The sequence below is a fragment of the Spermophilus citellus genome (assembly GCF_964194105.1).
Source record: "Spermophilus citellus genome assembly, chromosome: 18".
NCBI classification, from domain to species: Eukaryota; Metazoa; Chordata; class Mammalia; order Rodentia; family Sciuridae; genus Spermophilus; species Spermophilus citellus.
Window position 1 is genome coordinate 4,482,799 of NC_138200.1, and position 25,052 is coordinate 4,507,850.

Genomic DNA, 25,052 nt, shown 5'->3' on the forward strand with positions numbered 1-25,052 from the left:
CACAGTGGTCCAGAAAATGTTCAAAATTTAACATATGAAATCCTTTAGACCCTGGCCTCTGAGATACCATTGAGAACTAGTATTTAAGAAGATCCAAGGACAGACCTGCACCACAGCAGAGCATACCTGTAATTCAAGCAAGGCAGGAGGCTGAGGCACGAGGATTGCAAGTTCCAAGCTAGCTCCACAACTTGGCAAAGCTGTAACTTAACAAGACTCTGCCTCAAAATCAGAATCAAAAAGACTGTGGATGTGGCTCAGTGGTAGGGTGCCCCTGCATTGAATCCCCGGTACATGTTCGGAGAAAAGAAAGTCTGCTGAGCTTTCTCTCTGCACAGAATGGGACTATGGTGTGTCTAATGACAATAGGTCCCTGCATTCTCATTTATCAGTAGAATCATAGGTCAGGTCTGTGTGCTAGCAGGGAGATTTTGGAATAATTGTTACACGTTTGGCATGGATCACACACCAACTGAAGTTTCGACCATGCTGAGGCATAGGTCAGCAGGAGAGCACTTGCCTAGTTTCGAGTAATGACCCACTGTGATGCAAGCAAACAAACCAGGAATATTGTTCAGTTTTCTTTCCTTCATTTGTCCTCATCTGGTTTTGGAATTATGGTGATACTGGATTCACAGAAAAAAAAATGGAAGCATTAATTCCTTTAATATTTCTTGGAATACTTCAGGGAGGAGTTACATTAGTTTCTGATTAAACGTCCGGAAGAACTCAGCTGAGAATACATCTTCTCCTGGCTTTTTCATTGTTGTTATTGGAAGGTTTTTTGTTATTGCTCATTTCAATACCAAGTACCAAAAGAAATATTTTAGGGTCAGAAGATGTAGCTATATAGTACAGTGGGTGATTAGCATGTGTGAGGCCATGGATCTGATATCCTATACTATCCCCCAAATATTGGAGAATTCAATGAAATTTAAGGTACTCAAAGGCATTGAAGAATAAGATTTCCAAATAGTTCACAAAATACTTACTGATATTTTCAAAAATATATTTGTCACCTCTGAAATCATTGGAATTAAAAAAATACTAAAACTAGTGTTAGCAAATATTGGCACACTGAAGATTATATGAGGACCAAGTGATTCTCATATAAGAACTGCAATAATTGTTGCTGTTATATGAGATTCACTCGTCCTCGTATGAGCTTCTATGAAAGGAACTCTGTGATTTGCAGATATCTTTTGAAAATTATTTCTGTTAGAAAATATATAAGTCAATTCATTTCTTAATCAAGATAAGCTGAAGGACATATGGTTGAGCTGATGCAAGCAAAGAGATATGACAGAATCCTACATATGATAATGATAAAAATAAAGCAAGATACCATGACTGTTCATTCAACTTGACAAAGAAATGTCACTAAGCATCAATTTATCTTTCCTATAGAGAAATAGCTGACTTTATTCCAAGTGAAGTCCAAGAGAGCACCAGGAGACAACCTCCATTTTCTATATTATCTAGTATATGAAAGGAGGCTCTACTAGGAATTTACCCCAAGGGCAACAAACCCTGAGCCACATCCCCAGTCCTTTTTATTTATTTATTTATTTTTGAGACAGGGTCTCACTAAGTTGCTTAGGACCTTGCTCATTTGCTGAGGATGGCTTTGATCTTGCAATCCTCCCACCTTGGCCTCTGGAGTTACTAGGATTACAGGAATTTGCCAATGTGCCTAGCTTATCAAATACTGTTTAGGAAGTGATATTAGTGGCAATAAAACACAGGAATTAAATGAGTTTATAATATACAGGGATATATATTGGAAAAGCAAAAAAAATCAAAAAAAAATGCTACAAAGTAAAACAAGAAAATCACCTAATTGAATATACCATCTATATATTTTAAAGAGATCCAAGATAATATGTAAAAGATACTGCACTTAAAAAGTATAAGAAAAATCTAAATCTAAAATAACTGTTTTTCTGGGCAAAGTGGCACACACCTGTTTTCCAAGTGGCTTGGGATCCTAAGGCTGGAGGATCTTGAATTCAAAGTCAGCCTCAGCAACAGCGAGGCCATATGCAACTCAGTGAGACCCTGTCTCTCAATAAAATTCAAAAAGGACCTGGCTCAGTGGCCAAGTACCCCTGTGTTCAATCTGTAGTACCCAAAAAATAAAATAAAATGCTAAATCCCTGTATGATAAAAATTATCAAGGATTCCTTATATACACCGTGTTTAAAGAAAAGAAAAATTCCAAATACTACCTTCGTTACTGGATTAACCTTCTCCTTTGGTCTAAGACAACACTTGTACATTAAACACCTGGATTTACTTCTCTCAACTCTGGCATCTGGGATGACCAGAGTGACATTTCAATACATGCATAAAATATACAATGCTCCAAAGAGCATAACTGGCATATCACATCAAACATTTATCATGTATGTGTTGGAAACAAACTATTCTCTACTACTTGTTTAAGGGGCATTGATGGTATTTATCTACTGTGCTATAGAATATTAGTAGATATCACTCCTATCAACTTTCCCTGTGGGCCTGTGCCTTACCTTCCTACCCTGTGTCCTTACCTCTGTTCACTTATTCTCTCTCCTGAGACAAACATTTTAAGCTTCCACATATAAGTGAGAATACGTCACACTTTCTGTATTTGTACAACAGAGTCTACATTTCTACTTATGACGATGTCCTCCAATTTCTTCAATGCTGCCACAAATGACAATATCTCATTCCTTTTAATAGCTGAATAGTATTCCAGGAGAGGTATGCATGTTCATTTCCTTCATCCAGTCATCCATCCATGGACACCCAGCATTCCCTGCTCTTCTTTCTGTGCTCCACTGTCTGTGTCCAGGGATCAAGGAAAGGAGCCTCCCCAGACACTCCCAAGTCTCTTTGGAGATGCCAGGTAGGAGCTAGGGGCTTGTTTTGGTAATTTCAACTGGGTAAAAAGTTTTCTGTTGATCTCAGCTTCCCCAGCTACACGGTCCTTGCCATGACAGGTGACATGATCATGGCAGCTGTGCAGGGTGGTTTACCACGTGGCCTGCGCAGTGGTTTCATTAATGAGGTTCTAGGCATAAAGTTAGTTAGAAGAGATCGAAATAAAACACACAGACAGTACCTTATTTATATTGCTAGGTCCGAGATGGCTCACCTCTCTGGTTCCCACCTTTAGCCGCCCAGCAGGGCAGCGAGGATTACTCAGGGCTAGCAGGAGAGAGAGAGAGCGAACACGCCTGGGAGTAGCCTTTTATTGGGGAACAAGAGATTCAGGGGAGAATTCCATCCAATGAAGGTTGAGGGGGGCTGTACTCCAAGGTCAGGGTCAGTGATTGGGTCCCCGGGGTCAGTGGTCAGGCACACCCCCACACGGATGGGCTCTCTCATCAGGAAAGGGTCAGGAAAGCTTCGACACAGCCAAAGCGCCTCAGGCCCTTAACGGGAGTCACCCAATCACATGTTAGAATGGCTTCCCACATATTCCCCCTTTCTTTTCTTAACAATGAGGCGGCGGTTCACTCTCTGGAGTTCCTGGATTCTTGATTGGAAGAATCGCCATCCTATGGTTACAATACAAAAGAGAATTAACAGCAAAGAGAATAATCCAATAATGTACCAAGCGGAGTGTTTAAGAATATTTCCAGGGTTGAATCCATTTAACTCCTTCAATATTTGGTTAGCCAAAGAAGAAGGATCTGAAAAATCAGCTCTATTATTTTGAATGTCTTGGATATGGTGATGAAGTTCCAGAATATCCAAGCTATTATTACTATTTTGCCAAATACCTAATAAATGGTTTTTAACTTTCTCCCAATCCCAGAGAGAAGCATTGTACTTGGCAGCTGTAACACATACATACTTATAATTAGCATGGCATTTAAGCCTTTCCTTAAATTTTAAGGCTGAAAGTTCATTAACTATGTTTATAACAGTCGCCTCTAAGGCTTTTAATTTAGTTTCAATCCTTTCATCAATATTTACTTGATTACACAGAGCCTTGGAAGTATTTTGAGCTAAATTATTAAGAAATTTTGCATGCTGAATATTTTGAGACAACGTCAGAGACGCAGAGACAGTTGCGGCAATAAATGAGACCAGTGCTAAAACACCAACAATTATGACTCCAATAGCACGTTTAGGTCTTGTTAGCTGGGCATGAATTTTCTGCAAGACTTGTAAACCAGCATCAGCATACCATGGCTCTGAAATATTAGCAGGTAATAAAACGAAAGAGGGCTGATGAAGTATCAACACTCCTTTTCCTCCATTATACCTAGTAATACAATTGGTTAGGTTACATTTGTTCCATGTGACAATATATCTGTCATCTATCCATTTAACTTTTACATTTCCAATAATTAAAACATAAGGAGATTGGACACAAGCTCTTAAGCCATAGCAAGATCCCTCTTTACAGTTCTTGCCGACAAATTTTGGTAAAGGTTTATCTGTAAAATGTAAATACTCTGAGGCAGCAATTAAATGCCAAATATATCTTTGAACACCTCCTTCACTATAAGTCAAAATATTACTAACAAATCCTGCAGGTGTCATAGCAGAATTTCTTCATAATTGTCTCTTATCAATTTTTGGAGACCAGTCTAAAATATACCCACTAGCTTTAGACACCTTATGTTGCACAGGAAAGGTATTTACACACTCCATCCATTTAGGAAAGGTGCCAATTTCAATTGTAGAACCATTTGGACAGTGGGGTACTGGTGGAGGTTTTGCAGAAATGACTGGCTTGTTATGGGAAAGTCCCATCTTAATTACTGATCTAGTATTAGATTTTAAGTCCCCATAAATAGAATTATTTGTCAGTCTAGGTTTACCGATCGCTGTCTTTTCTTCGAATGATGCTTTCAGACAGCCAGCATGTTTATCATGTGACCAACACAAAGGTAATTTGGCACTGTAGCCAGAATAATTAAATCTAGTCACATGATTGGGAGTAATATGAGTATCTGTAAATCCTCCCATCATGAATGAGTCATTAGTAAATACTGGAATAGATTCTCCAGTCCACACAGCTGGGTGTACCAGGGGTGGATCTGGGAAATATGTCCAATAAGTGTCTACTTGATTCCCTTTTACCTGACAGCCCAGTAGGGCAATTACTATTGTTACCATCAAGACTGGGGTCCTGCTCTTTCCTAGGCGTCGAAGTATTCGGGAAGCCTGGGTTGTTAGTTTCTTCACATCTTTCCATGAAATCAGCTTTTTGGCTGGTTAAATCTGGTCCTTCTTTATTTTTTTTCGATATCTCCTCCTTCTGGGTAGTGGCTCCTCCGGGTCGATCCTCAGTCGTTTGAATCTGGGTTCTATCTCCTCCATGTCTGATAGCACGTTCAGGCACCCAAATAGGATGGAAAGCACCCACTGGGAAGATACAAGCATGGCCTTTTCCCCACATTATTACTGGGTCCGGACCCTTCCACTGACCAGTCTGTAAATCTTTCCACAGAACTCTGCCTAAGGGGCCTGTTACTGAGGGAGACATTTGCCTCTCAGCAGCAGTGTGACCTTCTGCATCACAGTTTAGAAAATTTAAAACAAATAAGGCATGATTAAGGCTATTTTGGGGAGTCACAATCCTATTCCCCCCTTTTAATTTTTGTAATTGAAGCTTAATAGATAAATGAGCTCGTTCCACAATGGCTTGACCTTGGGGGTTATAAGAAATTTCCGTTTTATGATTAATTTTAAACTCTTGGCAAAATTGTTGAAAAGAAGAGCTTACATAAGCTGGAGCATTATCTGTTTTAATCTGCATAGGGCACCCTAAAACGGAAAAAGCTGCTAAGCAATGAGAAATTACATGTTGAGTATTTTCCTTAGTACGTGCTGTGGCAAAAATAAATCTAGAATAAGTGTCCACTATGACATGCACATAACATTGCTTACCAAATTGAGGAATATGAGTTACATCCATTTGCCATATCTGATTTGGTTTTAATCCACGGGGATTTACCCCTGATGGCAGAGATGGAGTGTGAATAACACACTTAGGGCATTGGCTTACAATCTGACGAGCTTGTTCTCTAGTAATATTAAATTTTTTATGTAAGCTAGAAGCATTTTGATGATGTAAGGAATGGGAAGCTAGGGCACAGTCATACGAAGACATCTGTTGACAAAAAGCTACTAACTTATCAATTTTGTCATTACCTGCAACTAGAGGTCCAGGAAGGTTAGTATGGGCACGTATGTGTCCTATGAAACATGGGTACTTTCGCATTAGAACTGTCTTTGTAAATTATGAAATAATTCAAATAACTCCTGGGAAGAAGTATACCCAATAATTGAAGTTTCAATATTTTTGGTAACTCCGACTGCATATAAGCTGTCAGAATAGATATTAATAGGCTCATTTGAAAAATAATCTAAGGCGCAAATCAGAGCTTGAAGCTCTGCTCTTTGGGCAGAAGTATAAGAAGTTTGTATTACCTCTGTGTGAACACGGCTGAAGAAACCTGCCTTACCGGAGTTGGAACCATCCGTGAACACCGATAAAGCTTTCTCTATTGGATAAGAACGTACAATTTTTGGAAAAATAAGTGACGTTAATGATGCAAATTGTACAATCTTATCACAGGGATAATGGCTATCTATCTGTCCAGGAAAATCTGCAAAGGCTATCTTCCATGAGCTAGAAGTTTGAAAAAGCCAATTAGTCTGTTGAACAGAAAATGGAATAATTATGATATTAGGCTCAGATCCAATTAATTGTAAAATCCTAGTTCTACCTTTAATTACTAATTGAGCTATAGAATCATGAAAAGGAATTAATGTTTTTTGAGGGGAGTGGGATAAATAAATCCACTCAATAACTCCTAATCTTTGCCATATGGCTCCTGTTGGGGTATGCTCAGTTGGAAATATTAATAAATACACTATTTCTTTAGGATCTATTCTAGTAAGCTGTGCATTTTTAATTACAATTTCTACTTTCCTAGAGTTGTTTTGGCCTCCAGGGTTAGCTGACATGGAGAGGTTGGAGAAGGATTTCCTTGTAATATCTGAAATAAAGGACTTAACTCAGAAGTAGTTAGTTTTAAGGATGGTCTTAGCCAGTTAATATCTCCTAATAGTTTTTGAAAGTCATTAAGGGTACGTAACTCTTTAACTCTTATCTGAAGATTTTGAGGACGGACTGTATGTCCTTGAATTATCTGACCTAGATATTGAAAAGGAGATACCTTTTGAATTTTTTGAGGAGCTATACATAAACCCATTGCTGTAAGCGAAGTCTCTAACTGAGTAAAAATTTCTGAAAGTACCTCTGGATTAGCATGAGCCAATAATATATCATCCATAAAATGAATAATATATGCATCAGGAAAGCTATTTCTAATGGGATCTATTGCCTGATCAACATATTTTTGGCACAGTGTAGGACTATTACGCATTCCCTGAGGAAGTACCTTCCAGCAATATCTTTTAACAGGTTCCTTAAAATTAATTTCCGGGACAGTGAAAGCAAATCTTTCACAATCTTCAGGATGTAACCTTATAGAGAAAAAGCAGTCTTTTAAATCTATTACCATCAAGCTATAATCTAAAGGAATGGCTGTGGGGGAGGGAAGTCCTGGCTGTAATGATCCCATAGGCTGAATTGCATGATTTATCGCCCTTAAATCCTGTAGTAATCTCCAATTTCCTGACTTTTTCTTAATAACAAAAATAGGTGTGTTCCAAGGACTAAGCGTTGGTTCAATATGACCAGCCTGAAGTTGTTCCTCAACTAATCTATGAATTATTTTAAGCTTTTCCCCTGAGATGGACCACTGAGAAATCCATATAGGCTCCTCTGTGAGCCACATGATTTTTTCAGCTGTCTTAGGGATCGGGGAAGTAATCAGGGCCCCTAGTGCCTTTGTTTTTAAATGGCTTAAGGGAAAGGTAATTAACATAGCCTCAGGCTGATTTTCCATTTGAATAGACTTAACAGCTCTTTGAATGCCTTTTAAAAGGTCTTCAGGGGGCCACGAACTTTGGCCCATATATTCAAAAAGACAAACTTCTAGGGCTGTCCAAGTTTTCTGTATATTTTCTATGCCTCCAGGTAGTTCATTAGAAAAACAGACTCTCTGTAACTTCCTTCCTAATTTCTCCCAAGTAAGTAAATTTGGAGACTCTTTGTCACAAAACCAAGGACAATATTTACCTACAATCTTTAAAAATTGTAATAACTGAGTTTTCTTTATCTGTTTTCCTTTCTGATTAATTATACTGTCTAAAATAGTCAGATATATTTCCTTATCCGTAGAAGTAGAATTTCCCATTTTAAGTAATTTAACGTCTCTTTCCTTCAATATCTCCAGGTACTTTTGTGACCCAATTGTCATTTCTTCCTTTATCTTTATTTTTATTCCTTATCTTCCTTTATTTTTATTTTTTTCCTTATCTTTATAGCGTGCTCCCACTCAATCTAACTAATCTAGAATGCCCCACGTTGGGCGCCAATTTTACCATGCGGCCTACGCAGTGGTTTCATTAATGAGGTTCTAGGCATAAAGTTAGTTAGAAGAGATCGAAATAAAACACACAGACAGTACCTTATTTATATTGCTAGGTCCGAGATGGCTCACCTCTCTGGTTCCCACCTTTAGCCGCCCAGCAGGGCAGCGAGGATTACTCAGGGCTAGCAGGAGAGAGAGAGAGCGAACACGCCTGGGAGTAGCCTTTTATTGGGGAACAAGAGATTCAGGGGAGAATTCCATCCAATGAAGGTTGAGGGGGGGCTGTACTCCAAGGTCAGGGTCAGTGATTGGGTCCCCGGGGTCAGTGGTCAGGCACACCCCCACACGGATGGGCTCTCTCATCAGGAAAGGGTTGGGAAAGCTTCGACACAGCCAAAGCGCCTCAGGCCCTTAACGGGAGTCACCCAATCACATGTTAGAATGGCTTCCCACAGGGTGGTGAGGTCACATAGTCACAAAGCCATATCTCAGGGTCTGGCTGCCTCCACCCACACAGCCCTGCCTGTCAGGACCACTGGGTGCGCTCACCAGTCAGCAGAATGGAGGAAGGTTGGAATTTGCTACTGGAGCCTGACAGAATGTGTGAGGGAAGGAGGCATGTCGGAGTCTAGGTAAGTGGGGTGTCGGATAAAGGGGATCTTAGAGTTCAGACGTGCTCCAGTGCCAAAGCCGTTCAGGGGTTGAAATTCCTGAGGCCCAAGCTGCCCTAGTGCCGGGAGTTGAGGGCAGCAGACCCCCACCAGTGTCTGGTGCCCCCAGTGAAAGTTACTTTTGTTCTTAACCCATGTGACAATGACACCAGAATGACAAGGTGCTCGACTGTAATTCTCAAATTAACCTGCTGTCCAGCCTGCTTTACTCCAATCAGAGAAACAATGTGGGGGGTAACTAGAGGTACACGTATATCACCCTCATGCTTTCCATAAAGACTAGGATAAACCTGTAGGAATTATCTAGTCCTGTGCAGATTCTGTGCATTGAATTTTGCTGGCTGGAATAGAAATGCTTCCTCAATTCTCTTAGGAGGTGCTGAATGGGATGGTAACTGCATCTGCACTGGGGACATGAGGGGCTGTTGGTGATGGTAAGATGGCCTTTATTCCTGAGGTTCTTTAGGAAGCATGGAAAGAACAGGTGACTTGTGATAATCAATGTCAGATGGCAGTTGACACACTTCAATGAATCTTGTTGAGTTTTAAATGTCTATTTAACCAATTTCAAAAGCAACTATGTCAGTGCATAGTGTGTATTAAATGATTCCTGCCTGCAGCTTTCATGTTACAGTATTCTGTATTAATACTCTTTGTAGATCTTACCTCATTGCTAGCTGTTTTACGTAAATTATGCATCAATTGATGAGTACATGAACTAAACTAGTAAACTAACCTTTAACCTCTGTACTCCATCATTGACTAGTATCTCATGTGCCTTGGTTCAGGGTGTCAAAGAGTGAGTACAATGATTCCTCTGGTAGGAGATGTTTTACAATGTTTCCTGGAAGTAAAACAAATGTGTCTTCCTGTGGCTCTGTTTATGTGGGGATAACCTGATGCTCATTAAAGCCACCCTGATCATGGGACAGATTCCTATAAATCTTACAGGAATCAGTGCATCTGTCTTTCATCAAGATCTTATAAGGTTCAATCTTAATTGATAGTAGCTGGTGGGATTATCGTTTACAAATGAGCACATCTTTTTTAAAGCCAAAATAAGAAAATTCTGTATCTGAAATGTATTAGTGTGTTCAGTAAAAATTCAATATATGTATGGATAACTGGAGAAACTCTAGAAACTAGGTTTGATAGTAGAACATGATGTTTAAATGCCTCATTATACATCAGCCCATGATATCTCAACCAGTGTGGATTTGGAAAATCAGAAAACATCCTTCAGTTTAAACATCCCTCGACTTTATACTAAAGTACCTGCCTCATGGAGTGTTTAAAAATGTAAAAAATTAAAAGGCTGTATACATCTTTTCTTTATAATGGGTTTTTTATTTTATTTATTTATTTGTTTTTTACATACATGACAATAGTGGAATGCATTACACCCATTATTACCCATTTACAGCACAATTTTTCGTAACTCTGTATATAAAGAATGTTCATGCCAAATTATGCCATTATACATGTAACAATGTTTTTTTAACACATTTTAATATATTAAACAGATGTTTTAATGATGGAATCCTTTTAGTAATAGAAACACCTTAAAGCACATGTTCCTAAATGTGAACTAATAGTAAGCAGAGGCACTGGACTTTAGATGACCCTTTCAATGTAGCCCTTACCTCTTGTCCTCATGCAGGATCCTGAGATCTTAAGATCAATATCGTCGGAAGGGAGTGCATCACCCCAGTGCGCCGCGTCACTGTGCGGGAGAAAGACGAGGTGAAACAGCTGAAGGCTATCTTGTTGGGAATTTCCAGTGAAATTGAGGTGCTCCAGAATCTAGTGGACGGATTTCCATCGCGCGAGGTTCGGCTGCGGGGGCTCGGTCGCGGGCAATTTCTCCGCATGGAGGGTCGCAGTGCCTGATCGGCGGACCGCCCCGCAGCTGGAGTCTGCAGCGCGCGCTGGGAAGCAGCGAGGTGCCAGAGCGGGAGTGCAGCGATGCGGATTCTGGGGGCTCCTGCCAGTGGTGCAATGGCTGTGCTTAGTGCTGAGTTCCGGCTTTGAGACAGAGGAGAGAAGCGGTCCAGTTCGATCCTCGAAATCGGTCGGACCACAGAGGAGGACAGCAGCCGCCATCTTGGAGAGCTGATGTAAAAATCCCTGTTTTCTACTGATCTCAGCTCATTCAGCTATGGAACAGGTGATTTCAGGCTGGTATTTGCCTGTGTCTCGCAGACAGATAGCTCAGGCTCGGGGCTGGAGAACCTGTAGAGAATACTCCTTGGGGCTCGCTCCTGGCAAGGCGTGTGCCGGGCTTTGAGCGGCCAGATTCTGGTTCCCCGGGCTGCTTTGGCCCAGGGCTGGGGAACCTGCGGAGACTGCGTGTTGAGGCCAGCTCCAAGTGGAGCGTGCGCTGAGCTCAGGGCGACTGGGCTCTGACTCCCGGAACAGTTTTGGCCCGGGGCTGGGGAGCCCGCGGGGACTGCATCTTTGAGCCTGCTCCCAGCGGAGTGTGCACTGAGCTCGAGCTTGGAGAGCTTGGAGTGGCCGGGCTCTGGCTCCCAGGGCTGCTTTGGCCTGGGGCTGGGGAACCCGCGGGGGTCGCTCTGTGGAGCCTGCTCCTAGCGGAGTGTGGCCAGGATCGGAGAGTCCGGGTTCTGGCTCCCGAAGCTGCTTTGGCCCAGGGCTGGGGAACCTGCAGTGACTGCTTCTCGGTCCAGGTCCTGCTGGGTGCTGTGGGGGCCAGGGGGGCAGAGTGGAGCTGCCGCCTGCACCCAGAGCAGGCCGAGTGACCCACCGGTGTGGTATCACGACACGCCAACTGCAGCTGGGGCCGAAGAGAGTAGCCGCCCATGCCTAGAACAAGACCAGCGACCCTACGGCGTGGTAGCCAAGTCACCCCATTTGGAGTAGGGGCTGTGCAGAGCCACCTTCTGAGCCTGCAAGGTAGGCAGACCTGCGGCCCACCGGCGGAACAGGCCTAGAGGCCTGCCAGCATGGTAGACATGTCACACCAATTGGAGTAGGGGCCGATCAGAGCCGCCACATCCGGATCAGGACCAACGACCGAAGGGCGTGGTAGTTACGTCACCACAATTGGAGTGGGGGCAGAGCAGAGCCGCCACCCGCGCCCGCAGGGTGGGCAGACCTGCGACCGACCAGCGTGGTAGACAGATCACCCTAATTAGAGGAGGAGCACAGCCACTACCCGCCCTTCAAGGGAGATTTCCCAACTATACAAGAGCAATATAAATAAATAGGGGGGAAATTTCAAAAACACAACAGTTTCACCAAGCAGAAAGAAACTCAAGCAGTATGAAATAGCATCCCAAATCCTAGAAGCCTACAGGACTCCAAATGTGCAAAATCATAAGAGATCCACACCTAGACACATTATAATGAAGATGTCTAACATACAGAATAAGAAGAGAATTTTAAAAGCTACAAGAGAAAGGAAGCAGATTACATTTAGGGGTAAACCAATCAGGATAACAGCTGATCTCTCAACACAGACTCTGAAAGCTAGAAGATCCTGGAATAACATATTTCAAACACTGAAAGAAAATGGGTTCCAACCAAGAATCATGTATCCAGCGAAATTAAGCTTCAGGATGGAAGATGAAATTAAAACCTTCCATGATAAACAAAAGTTAAAAGAATTCTCAGCTAGAAAACCATCTCTTCAAAAAATCCTTGGCAAAACATTACAGGAAGAGGAAATGGAAAATAACATTGAAAACCAACAGTGGGAGATAGGACAGTAAAGGGGGGAAAGTAATCAAAGAGGAAAACAAATCAGGTTTAGTAACATTAATAAACAAATATGGCTGGAAGAACAAACCATATCTCAATAATAACCCTAAATGTTAATGGCTTAAACTCACCAATTAAGAGACACAGGCTAGTTGAATGGATCACAAAACAAGACCCAACAATATGCTGCCTACAGGAGACGCATTTGATAGGAAAAGATACATAGACTGAAGGTGAAAGGTTGGGAAAAATCATACCACTCATATGGACTGCGGAAACAAGCAGGAGTGTCCATACTCATATCTAATAAAATAGATTTCAAGCCAAAGTTAATCAAAAGGGATAAAGAGGGACACTACATACTGCTCAAGGGAACCATACACCAACAAGACATAACAATCATAAATATATATGCCCCAAACAATGGTGCAGCTATGTTCATCAAGCAAACTCTTCTCAAGTTCAAGAGTCTAATAGACCACCATACAATAATCATGGGAGACTTCAACACACCTCTCTCACCACTGGACAGATCTTCCAAACAAAAGTTAAATAAGGAAACTATAGAATTCAATAACACAATTAACAACCTAGACTTAATTGACATATATAGAATATACCACCCAACATCAAGTAGTTACACTTTTTTCTCAGCAGCACATGGATCCTTCTCAAAATAGATCATATATTATGTCACAGGGCAACTCTTAGACAATATAAAGGAGTAGAGATAATACCATGCATCTTATCTGATCATAATGGAATGAAACTGAAAATCAATGATAAAAGAAGGAAGGAAAAATCATGCATCAGTTGGAGAATGAACAATAGGTTACTGAATGATCAATGGGTTCTAGAAGACATCAAGAAGGAAATTAAAAACTTCTTAGAGTTAAATGAAAACACAGATACAACATATCAGAATCTATGGGACACATTGAAAGCAGTTCTAAGAGGAAAATTCATTGCTTGGAGCTCATTCCTTAAAAAAAGAAAAAACCAACAAATAAATGATCTCATACTTCATCTCAAAATCCTAGAAAAAGAAGAGCAAAACAACAGCAAAAGAAGTAGAAGGCAAGAAATAATTAAAATCAGAGCTGAAATTAATGAAATCGAAACAAAAGAAACAATTGAAAAATTGACAAAACTAAAAGTTGGTTCTTTGAAAAAATAAATAAAATCAACAGACCCTTAGCCATGCTAATGAAGAGAAGAAGAGAGAGAACCCAAATTACTAGCATATGGGATGAAAAAGGCAATATCACAACAGACACTTCAGAAATACAGAAGATAATCAGAAATTATTTTGAATCCTTATACTCCAATAAAATAGAAGATAGTGAAGGCATAGATAAATTTCTTAAGTCATATGATCTGCCCAGATTGAGTCAGGAGGATATAGACAACCTAAACAGACCAATTACAATAGAGGAAATAGAAGAAACCATCAAAAGACTACCAACTAAGAAAAGCCCAGGACCGGATGGGTATACAGCAGAGTTTTACAAAACCTTTAAAGAGGAACTAACACCAATACTTTTCAAGCTATTTCAGGAAATAGAAAAAGAGGGAGAACTTCCAAATACATTCTACAAGGCCAACATCACCATGATGCCTAAACCAGACAGAGACACTTCAAAGAAAGAAAACTACAGACCAATATCTCTAATGAACCTAGATGTAAAAATCCTCAATAAAATTCTGGCGAATCGGATTCAAAAACATATCAAAAAAATTATACACCATGATCAAGTAGGATTCATCCCTGGGATTCAAGGCTGGTTCAATGTACGGAAATCAATAAATGTTATTCACCACATCAATAGACTTAAAAATAAGAACCATATGATCATCTCGATAGATGCAGAAAAAGCATTTGACAAAGTACAGCATCCCTTTATGTTCAAAACTCTAGAAAAATTAGGGATAACAGGATCATACCTCAACATTGTAAAAGCAATCTATGATAAGCCACAGGCCAGCATCATTCTGAATGGAGAAAAATTGAAGGCATTCCCTCTAAGATCTGGTACAAGACAGGGATGCCCTCTCTCATCACTTCTGTTCAACATAGTCCTCGAAACACTGGCCAGAGCAATTAGACAGACGAAAAAAATTAAAGGCATAAAAATTGGAAAAGAAGAACTTAAATTATCACTATTTGCAGATGACATGATTCTATACCTAGCAGACCCAAAAGGGTCTACAAAGAAACTATTAGAGCTAATAAATGAATTCAGCAAAGTGGCAGGGTATAAAATCAACACGCATAAATCAAATGCATTCCTGTATATCAGTGACAGATCCTCTGAAATTGAAATGAGGACAACTACTCCATTCACAATATCCCCCCAAAAAATAAAATACTTGGGAATCAACCTAACAAAAGAGGTGAAAGACTTATACAATGAAAACTACAGAACCCTAAAGAGAGATATAGAAGAAGACCTCAGAAGATGGAAAAATATACCCTGTTCATGGATAGGCAGAACTAACATCATCAAAATGGCAATATTACCAAAAGTTCTCTATAAGTTCAATGCAATGCCAATTAAAATCCCAACAGCATTTCTTGTAGAAATAGATAAAACAATCAGGAAATTCATATGGAATAATAAAAGACCCAGAATAGCAAAAACAATGCTAAGCAGGAAGTGTGAATCAGGCGGTATAGCGATACCAGACTTCAAACTATACTACAGAGCAATAGTAACAAAAACAGCATGGTACTGGTACCAAAACAGGTGGGTGGACCAATGGTACAGAATAGAGGACACAGTAACCAATCCACAAAACTACAACTATCTTATATTTGATAAAGGGGCTAAAAGCATGCAATGGAGGAAGGATAGCATCTTCAACAAATGGTGCTGGGAAAACTGGAAATCCATTTGCATCAAAATGAAACTGAATCCCTTTCTCTTGCCATGCACAAAAGTTAACTCAAAATGGATCAAGGAGCTTGATATTAAATCAGAGACACAGCGTCTGATAGAAGAAAAAGTTGGCTATGATCTACATACTGTGGGGTCGGGCTCCAAATTCCTCAATAGGACACCCATAGCGCAAGAGTTAACAACTAGAATCAACAAATGGGACTTACTCAAACTAAAAAGTTTTTTCTCAGCAAAAGAAACAATAAGAGAGATAAACAGGGAGCCTACATCCTGGGAACAAATCTTTCCTCCACACACTTCAGATAGAGCCCTAATATCCAGAGTATACAAAGAACTCAAAAAATTAGACAATAAGATAACAAATAACCCAATCAACAAATGGGCCAAGGACCTGGACAGACACTTCTCAGAGGAGGACATACAATCAATCAATAAGTACATGAAAAAATGCTCACCTTCGCTAGCAGTCAGAGAAATGCAAATCAAAACCACCCTAAGATACCATCTCACTCCAGTAAGATTGGCAGCCATTATGAAGTCCAACAACAACAAGTGCTGGAGAGGATGCGGGGAAAAGGGTACACTTGTTCATTGTTGGTGGGACTGCAAATTGGTGCAGCCAATTTGGAGAGCAGTATGGAGATTTCTTGGAAAGCTGGGAATGGAACCACCATTTGACCCAGCTATTCCCCTTCATGGTCTATTCCCTAAAGACCTAATAAGAGCATGCTACAGGGACACTGCTACATGGATGTTCATAGCAGCACAATTCACGATAGCAAGATTGTGGAACCAACCTAGATGCCCTTCAATAGATGAATGGATAAAAAAATGTGGCATTTATACACAATGGAGTATTACTCTGCATTAAAAAATGACAAAATCATAGAATTTGGAGGGAAATGGATGGCATTAGAGCAGATTATGCTAAGTGAAGCTAGCCAATCCTTACAAAACAAATGCCAAATGACTTCTTTGATATAAGGGGAGTAACCAAGGACAGGGTAGGGATGAAGAGCTTGAGAAGAAGATTAACATTAAACAGGGATGAGAGGTGGGAGGGAAAGGGAGAAGGGAAATCGCATGGAAATGGAAGGTGATCCTCAGGGTTATACAAAATTACATATAAGAGGAAAGGAGGCATAAGAGAAGAAGAATACAAGTGGAAGAAATGATTTACAGTAGAGGGGGTAGAGAGAGAAAAGGGGAGGGGAGGGGAAGGGGGATAGTAGAGAATAGGATAGACAGCAGAATACATCAGACACTAGAATGGCAATATGTAAATCAATGGAAGTGTAACTGATGTGATACAGCAATCTGTATACGGGGTAAAAATGGGAGTTCATAACCCACTTGAATCACACTGTGAAATATGATATATTAAGAACTATGTAATGTTATGAACGACCAACAATAAAAAAAAAAAAAAGATCAATATCGTCTGTGGGAACTGGCAGAATGGCCTCTGGGGACCTGACCCTGGGTGTGGTCTTCTTGACCCAGACTGTGGTTGGAATCCTGGGGAATTTCTGTCTCCTCTCCTCCTCCCTCTGCCTTTACTGCTCTGGATGTAGGTTAAGATGCACAGATTGGATTATTAGGCACCTGACTGTAGCCAACTCCCTTTTCCTGCTCCTCAGGGGATCCCACAGACCATGGAAGCTCTTGGCTTTAGACATTTCTTCAGGGATCTTGGATGCAAACTTGTTTTCTATGTTCACAGGGTGGGCAGGGGTATGTCCTTCAGCAGCACCTGCCTCTTGAGTGTCTTCTGCCAGGGACTAGAAGGGAGTTCTCCTTCAAAGAATGGCCTGACAGTTACAAGAAACAGCCCCCTGGGAAACATCCCGCCTGGGAGACATCCTGCAGCCATCTATCTCCCTGAGACATCCTGCGGCCATCTGTCTTCCTGAAACATCCTGCGTTATCTCACCTTGTGAAGACATCCAGCAATTGCTGATGAGAGAGCTTCCCCATCCCCAGCACATAAATACCCCTGTGTGAACAATAAAAGTTTGCAGCTTGATCAGACTCCTGTTTTGCTGTCACCTTTCGTGTCTCTTGTCCCTTCATTCCTCCCCATCTAGGTTCGCTGCCCACGTTGATGTGTCCTGCTGGTAGGGACATTTGGCGCCCAATGTGAGGCTCGAGCCTTTGACTGAGAAGGAACGCCGTCCTCTGGGGAAGACTTGGCCAAGCGGGAGCGCGCGATCGCCTCGGCAGAAATGACCGAGAGACAGATCCGGGAGGAGAGCGAGGACGACGCACGGTGAGTGACCCACCATGGGACAAGCAGTTTTGTCACATGATTTTTTTTTTGTCAGGCCTCAAGGAGGCCCTCAAGACACAGGGGGCGTGTGTTAAGAAAAAGGACTTAAAATTATTCTTTTCATACATAGGAGAATTCTGTCCATGGTTTCCCCTTGAAGGGACCATTGATGGTAAAAGATGGCTTAGAGTAGGAGACTGTTTAAAAGATTATTATGAATCCTTTGGCCCAGAAAAGGTGCCTGTTCCCACCTTTTCTTACTGGAACTTAATTAATGAAATTCTTAACAGTTCACCCTTTGACAGTGGTACCTTAAAACTTGTCAGAAGTGGGGAAGAGTCTATGCAAAAGACCTCTCGTCCCCCCTCAGCATGCCCTTCAGTTAGTATAGACACAGATCCTTCTCAGTCTCTCCAGGACCCTGGGAACCTTCCTGGTCCCCCTCAAAATCCCACCCTAATAAATAAGGCTCCAACAGTTACCAACCACCTTTATCCAGTTTTAAATCCTGGAGACACATTTACTCCTGGGGAGGAGGCTACCTTGGAGAAGGAAGCAGCTCGCTACCATTCAGAAGGCCTGCCACCTCTCAGGACCCTGCCACAGTCTATAGGACTTACACATCCACCTCCCTCCTATATCCCTCCTGCCTTTTGTGCTCCGGCCCTTCAGGGGCCAACTGCCCCCTCAGATATTTTTTCCCCACTTCCCCTGCCTAACCTGGCTCCCTTGCGAGAGTCTCTCCAACATAGACGGGAACAGATCCAACTCTTAAAAGAATTAAGATCCCTTGACTCTGAGCTCCGCTCATTAGCCTTAGGCACGGAGTCAACCCAAGCTGGCCCAAGGCGGTCTAATACAAAGGTTAAGCCACGCCATCGGCCTGTTCCTGTGTGTAACTGACAGAGGTAGTAATAATACCACAAAGAGATTTTGGATACTGCTCTGGTGATGCTCATGACAACACTAGAGAGGCACTAAGTATAACCTTGCTGTCCTTCCCTGATGTGCTCTGTTTGGGGATCATGCCCGGGGCCAGTGGCTCCATGGTTCTCATCCTGTACAGGCACAAGCAGAGGTTCCAGCACCTCCGCGGCAACAGTCCATCCCCCAGGTCCTCCCCAGAGTCCAGAGCTACCCAAACCGTCCTCCTTCTGGTGTGCACCTTCATGTCCCTCTACACTCTCTCCTTCACCATTCATCTCTGGTGAGGTGTTTCTGGTCCTCCCAGTCAGAGGAGGCTGCGCCTCTCTGCCTTAATCAATGCAGGTTTCTCTGCTCTCAGCCCCTTTATTCTCCTGAGCAGAGATGCTAGTGTCACTAGGGTCTGCTTTTCCTGGATAAAGAGGAGAACTTCCCCTAGTGTCCTCAGAAACATGTGATGTGTGTGCCCCTGTCCCATGTCTCCTGGTTATTACCTCCCTGAGCCATAAACACAAGGGTGGCACAGTCACAGTACAGGGATCTGTCAGAACAGACCTACTACTGGGTGATCACGTACATGTGTGCATTCCTGTATTTCTGTATATATGACAACCAGTCAGAGTATGCATGGTACCATCAAGAAATAATTTTTGTCAGCAAAGTATTTGTCACTATTAGAAAGGCAGTCTACATTTGTTGAGTAAAATAATGGAACTATTTGGAACTAGTTTCATCAACTTACTGTTTGCTTTTTATGATATTTGCACTGTTGTTTTTCTGTCTCTTAATATCTTTTGTATTAATTCAAAGAGAATCCTACCTTTTACTCTTTTTCACTGAGAGTTGTATGTCTGTTATATCTTAGTTTGTAACCTAGAATTGATACCTTGTTTAAAAGATCAATCATGGTGTCAAGCAACTTAATGTTTGCAGACACTATTACATTAAGCCCTTTCCCTTTCTTCCATGTTAAATGAATTGTAACATAGATGTAAAATACCTAAAGATTTATGCACAGGTCATTGTTGGACTTAACAATAGAATTTCAAAAACCGAACCCAAATCTGTATGAGTCTTTTATATAAGACAGGGCAGGTTGGGCTACTGGTCCTTGCTCTCCCTCTCCCGAGAGTGCACACCATTCCTCCATCCATCAGCACACAGCACTGTAGCCTCTTTTGTACTCTCTATGAATATCAGACAGCAGAAATTCCTATGTTCACGCATTTTAAATGTCATCATTCTGAGTTTATCTGAGATTTTGCTTGTGGTGTGGATCCTTTTCCAGCATTGAACTCTACTGTGTGAATATTAGACCACTGATTTAATTACTTCCTGCTGATGTGCACCTGAGTGTTTTCGGTTGGGGTTTTGCAGAATGTTCCCCAAAGCAGTTCTCTGGGTGGCAGTCCTGTGGAAGTTTTCTATAGGGCATTGCCCAGGTTGGGACTCTTTGCCTTGGCTCCATCCATGCCATAGTTCTTGGTTGAGATGAGGTTTGCCCCCAGAGTTCAACTGTATGACTCTCCTTGGATTTCATCCCAAGTTCTGAAATCAAGGTGGATGTAGCCCTGACCTGGGGGCCCATACACTCTGGAATGGCAGCCATGATGTTTTCTGAATTGCATTTGAGGTCTATATCAGAACATTTTCATCAAAGGATAACTTTATTAAGAAAGAGGTTAATTTAACTGATAGTTCTGGAGATTCGATGGTATGGTGCTGGCATCCGCTCAGCTCTCATGATGGCCTCATGGCAGACAGCAGGAGGAGCATACAGGAGCTCATAACAGAGGGAGAGTTTCCATTGCCAAACAGGACTGAGAGCAATCAAGGGATCAAGGTGGTTCTTGTTATGACTCATTCTCCTTGAAAGCTCAGGGACCCTATCCGAGGTATCCTTCTGGAACTCCTTCTAAAGGCAGCTTCCCCAGTACCCTAAGGACATCTCACTAGGCCATGCTTTTAAAGACTCCACCACATCCCCCATTCCCACACTTGGGAAAGAGTCCCTTTTCCCTTGTCTTAAAAACATCCCCATTTTCAGCCATATAGTTCTATAGTCCAGCTCTGTGGGCAGAAGAAATATGATAAGTCTCCTTCATTTTGCCCATTTTCTGAGCTCTGCTCACAGGTTTCTGCTCACAGTAGTATCCTGTCTCTATTTTTGCCTTTTGATGGGACAGTGGTCAAGTCCAGTACTCACATTCATGCTGATCTTCTTATCAAATGTTTGGTCAGACACACCTTTGGTATTTTCTTTTCAATATACTTAAGAGCAGAAGAGTGGGGATGGGGAGCCTAATCTACTGAGTCTCCAGAGCAGGACTCACAGCTCAGTTGGCCTGGATGACAGAGCGTAAAGCCCAAGAGAATTATTCTTAAGTCAAGTTTTCATGGAGTCTGCTTGCTAGCCTTTGAATTTGCTTGGGATCCCACGTTCTCCTTCTTGCCTAATTTTCCCACCGTGAGTCTGTATCCTAGGCCTGTTCTACCATCTGAGCAGCACATTAAAAGCAGAATGGAAAAATATCTGTGGGACCACAACAGAATTGAGACAGCTGGGTGCAGTCTGTAGGGCCCCAGATGCAAAGGAAGGACAGCCAAGACTTCCTAACCCTGGAAGAGCTCTTCCGAGCCCTGGAAACCCAGAAGACAGGTAGGTCCAGGTGCAGGAGTGTGGAGGCCTCAGCTCTGACATCTACTGGCAGAGAACTGACCACTGGCTGTTCATCACAAGGGAAACTCTGTTTTGTCTGAGCTGCAGCACTGCTGGGAGGATAAATACTTCCATTTGAAGAACAGCTGACAAGGGCAGGAGAGAAAATTGCTTTCAGGTGGATGTGAAATAGGGTTTTGTTTTTTTTTTTCTCCCACTGCCCTGTCTGCGTGACTCTCTGGCCCACTATGAGTGGTGTAGCTTCCTCTGCTGCCTGAGTTCATACCTGTGCTCTCACCTTTGATGGAACACCACCTAGGGGAGGGGAGCTTCATGAGATTTTCACCTTGGTCTCCATAGTCCAGGGTTCCAACGTAGTGACAACACTCCCATCAGGAAGAGAGATTCCTGCTTATGAAAGAAAGGGACATGCTGTGTGATGGCTTTCCAGAATGCAGCCATGCTCAACTTGCGGGAGAGGACATTGCAGATGGGGGGAGCAAGAAAAATCCACTTATTACATTCCACCAAAAGTTTAGGGAACAGTGTAATGAAGACATCTAGCTTTCTTCCAAGAACTATTGATTTACAAGCTCAGAGGTAAACGATAAGAGCAGTGGATATTTTAAAATCTGAAAGGCTCTAGACCTACTTCAGCTCCGGAACCGCCCATGATTATGCAGGGGGAGGATCACCTGAAGGAAGGAGATGTTTGAAAGTCAGAGGTCACGCTGAAGCTTCTCCCTGCAGAGGCAACAGGATTTCATTCTCAGTCAACCCACACAGGGCCCCCAAGAGGCACACAGGGCCCCCTAGAGACACACAGGGGGAAAATGGAAATATTCGCAGAGCAGACCCCGACCTTGGGGGAAGTAGTACTCAAGCAGGAAATGTAGGTTCTATAGGTTCCAGCAGCATGTCGCTGTACACAGCCCTCTGAGCAGGACCCAGGCACTTCCACTCCTCCTCAGAAAATTCTCTGGCCACATCCTTGAATGTCAGCAGACCCTGAAACAAAAATACATTTAACTTCAGGCAGATGAAGAGATTTACCATTTGCAAAAAATAACAATAGGAGAAAGGTATAAGAATCAACCCCATTAAAGTGAATGCTCTGACAGTCTTCATGGATAGTATTTTTAAGCAAATTACATGTCTCTGATCTTATTTCATTATATTTTTCCATAGAAGGCTATGATATCCTCTAGATCAGTATGGATTCCTCATTTCTGGAGATAAGAAATACACACACACACACACACACACACACACACATCAATGCACAGTTATCTTTATACCGTTAGATATCATGTTCTACACATCTGGGGATGTTCAGTATCTAGATGAGCTACAGCATATATGGTATTGTCAGAGATGTTGTTAGGCAGTAGCTAGCAATGAACAATGAAAGGCAGCCATGGATGATTTCTGAATTGCATTTGAGGTCTATATCAGAACATTTTCATCAAAGGATAACTTTATTAAGAAAAGGCAGGTAAGGTCACATGTGTCTTTAAATTACTTTAGGGTTCTTCTTTAAACTACTTCCAAAGTAGAAGAAAAAGCAAAGGGTGTTAGTTAATTTGTAAAAAATAAATGGAAGCAAAAGGAGTGAATTGGGAAATATGTCAAGGGAAAAGGATTAGTGGGACTAACTCTTTACAGGGTCCATTGATGTTGACACAAAGCTAGGAATTATGGTTATATGTGTCTCCAACTGTCTGGGAAGGAAGATTCCTTTATTAGCACAGACACACTAAGGTAACTTCTAACCAACTATTGATCCCATGGCATTGACCATGAAGCCCCCCATAGTATGGCTAGCATGACAGTTTCAGAAAGGACCAACTGAGGTCAAAAACTCCACAGCCTAACATAAAGGAGGCTGAACACCTGATTAAACAGTAATAAAATTGGGGATAGCATTGTCTCCTTCGTCATCCTCTGCTTAGAGAAAACCCACTCTCTCCCTTAAAAGTGTCTTTGCTTAAGTCTCACTTTTTTAAAAACTTTATTTTCACTTCTAATAAAGTTATCTTGCATGACTTTGGTGTCTGACTTTAAATCTTTTGTCAGAACACAAGAACCAAGGTTTGGAGTTTCAGCTTCCTGCTTTCCTGTGACAATGACACAGTCCATAGTGGTTTAAAAAAAAAGAATCTAAAAAACATAATGATGACAATGACTAAAACTTTTGAACACTTTCCCCATGCCAGGAATTATTCTAAATGCTTTCACACATGCTGATTCATATAGCAACATAATAGTGGTGAGGGAAAGAAAGACCCCATCTCATCATGAGGCCACCCTGTCACAGACACAAACTCACTTCAGGTCAAATAGTTAAGAAATAGCTGAGAAGCATGTGAACCCAGACAGTCAGGCTTCAAAACTGAACCTAAGTTTGCTAGGGATATGGCTTGGTGGTAGAGCTCCTGCCCTCCTAGCTTGCATAAGAATCTGGGTTCAACCCCCAGCACCCCAAAAAGTTAAGAAATAAAAAACTGAGGCTAAAGAATCAAAGAGTTAAACAACACAACCCAGGATTAAGAGTACTTTGACAGAGTTCTCTAAGAAACCTGAAACAAAACAAAACAAAACAAAAAAGGTAAAGAAACCTCAAACAAGTTCAAGCCTAATGACATGGAACTACATAGAAGGTCACTGTATATCATGCACACAAGCATTCACAGGATATGTTAACATTCTGTGCATTATTTAATTCACTAAGTGATAGCATAGGAAAAATTTAAGATAATGGAAAATGCTTAAGACAATTTCAGCAGTTAAAAGAACACACAGCTTACATATGAATGATGACTTGTCTTTTATAAATGTCACAAGTTTGTATATCCATGTACTCGTGCACACACATAGACAAATAGTCCCAAATTTACAACAGTTCAACTTAGAATTTCTCAGTTTTACAATGGTGCAAAAGTAATACACAGGAACCATGCTTAGAATTCTGAATTTGGCTCTTTTCCTAGGGTGGTGAGAAGTGATATGCAGTATGATAGCCTCTCTCTCAATGCTGGCAGCAGCAATAAACTGCAGGTCCCAGCTAGACATTCAAAGGACTTTTAAATTCAAGAGAGAGAGAGAGATTGAAAAAAAACAATAAAGAAAAATGACGAGAACATAGGGATCTCCTACTGGACTCAACTAAGTGTGACATTATGTGCATTCCCCAAACGTGAGGAACTAAATGGACATGCAAATCAACAAAGTTTTAAAATATCCAACTAAGATAAAAGTAAGAGAGGTACATGAGAAGAGAGCATACACTATCAAAAGGCAGACACAAAGAATCCTCATTACTTCAAGAGAAAAGTAATGGGTTGGCGAAGTGGTTCCATGGTAGGGGACTTGCCTAGTAGGCACAGAGCCCCAGGTTCAATCCCCAGCACTGGAGAGAGAGAGAGAGAGAGAGAGAGAGAGAGAGAATATGAGCAAGCC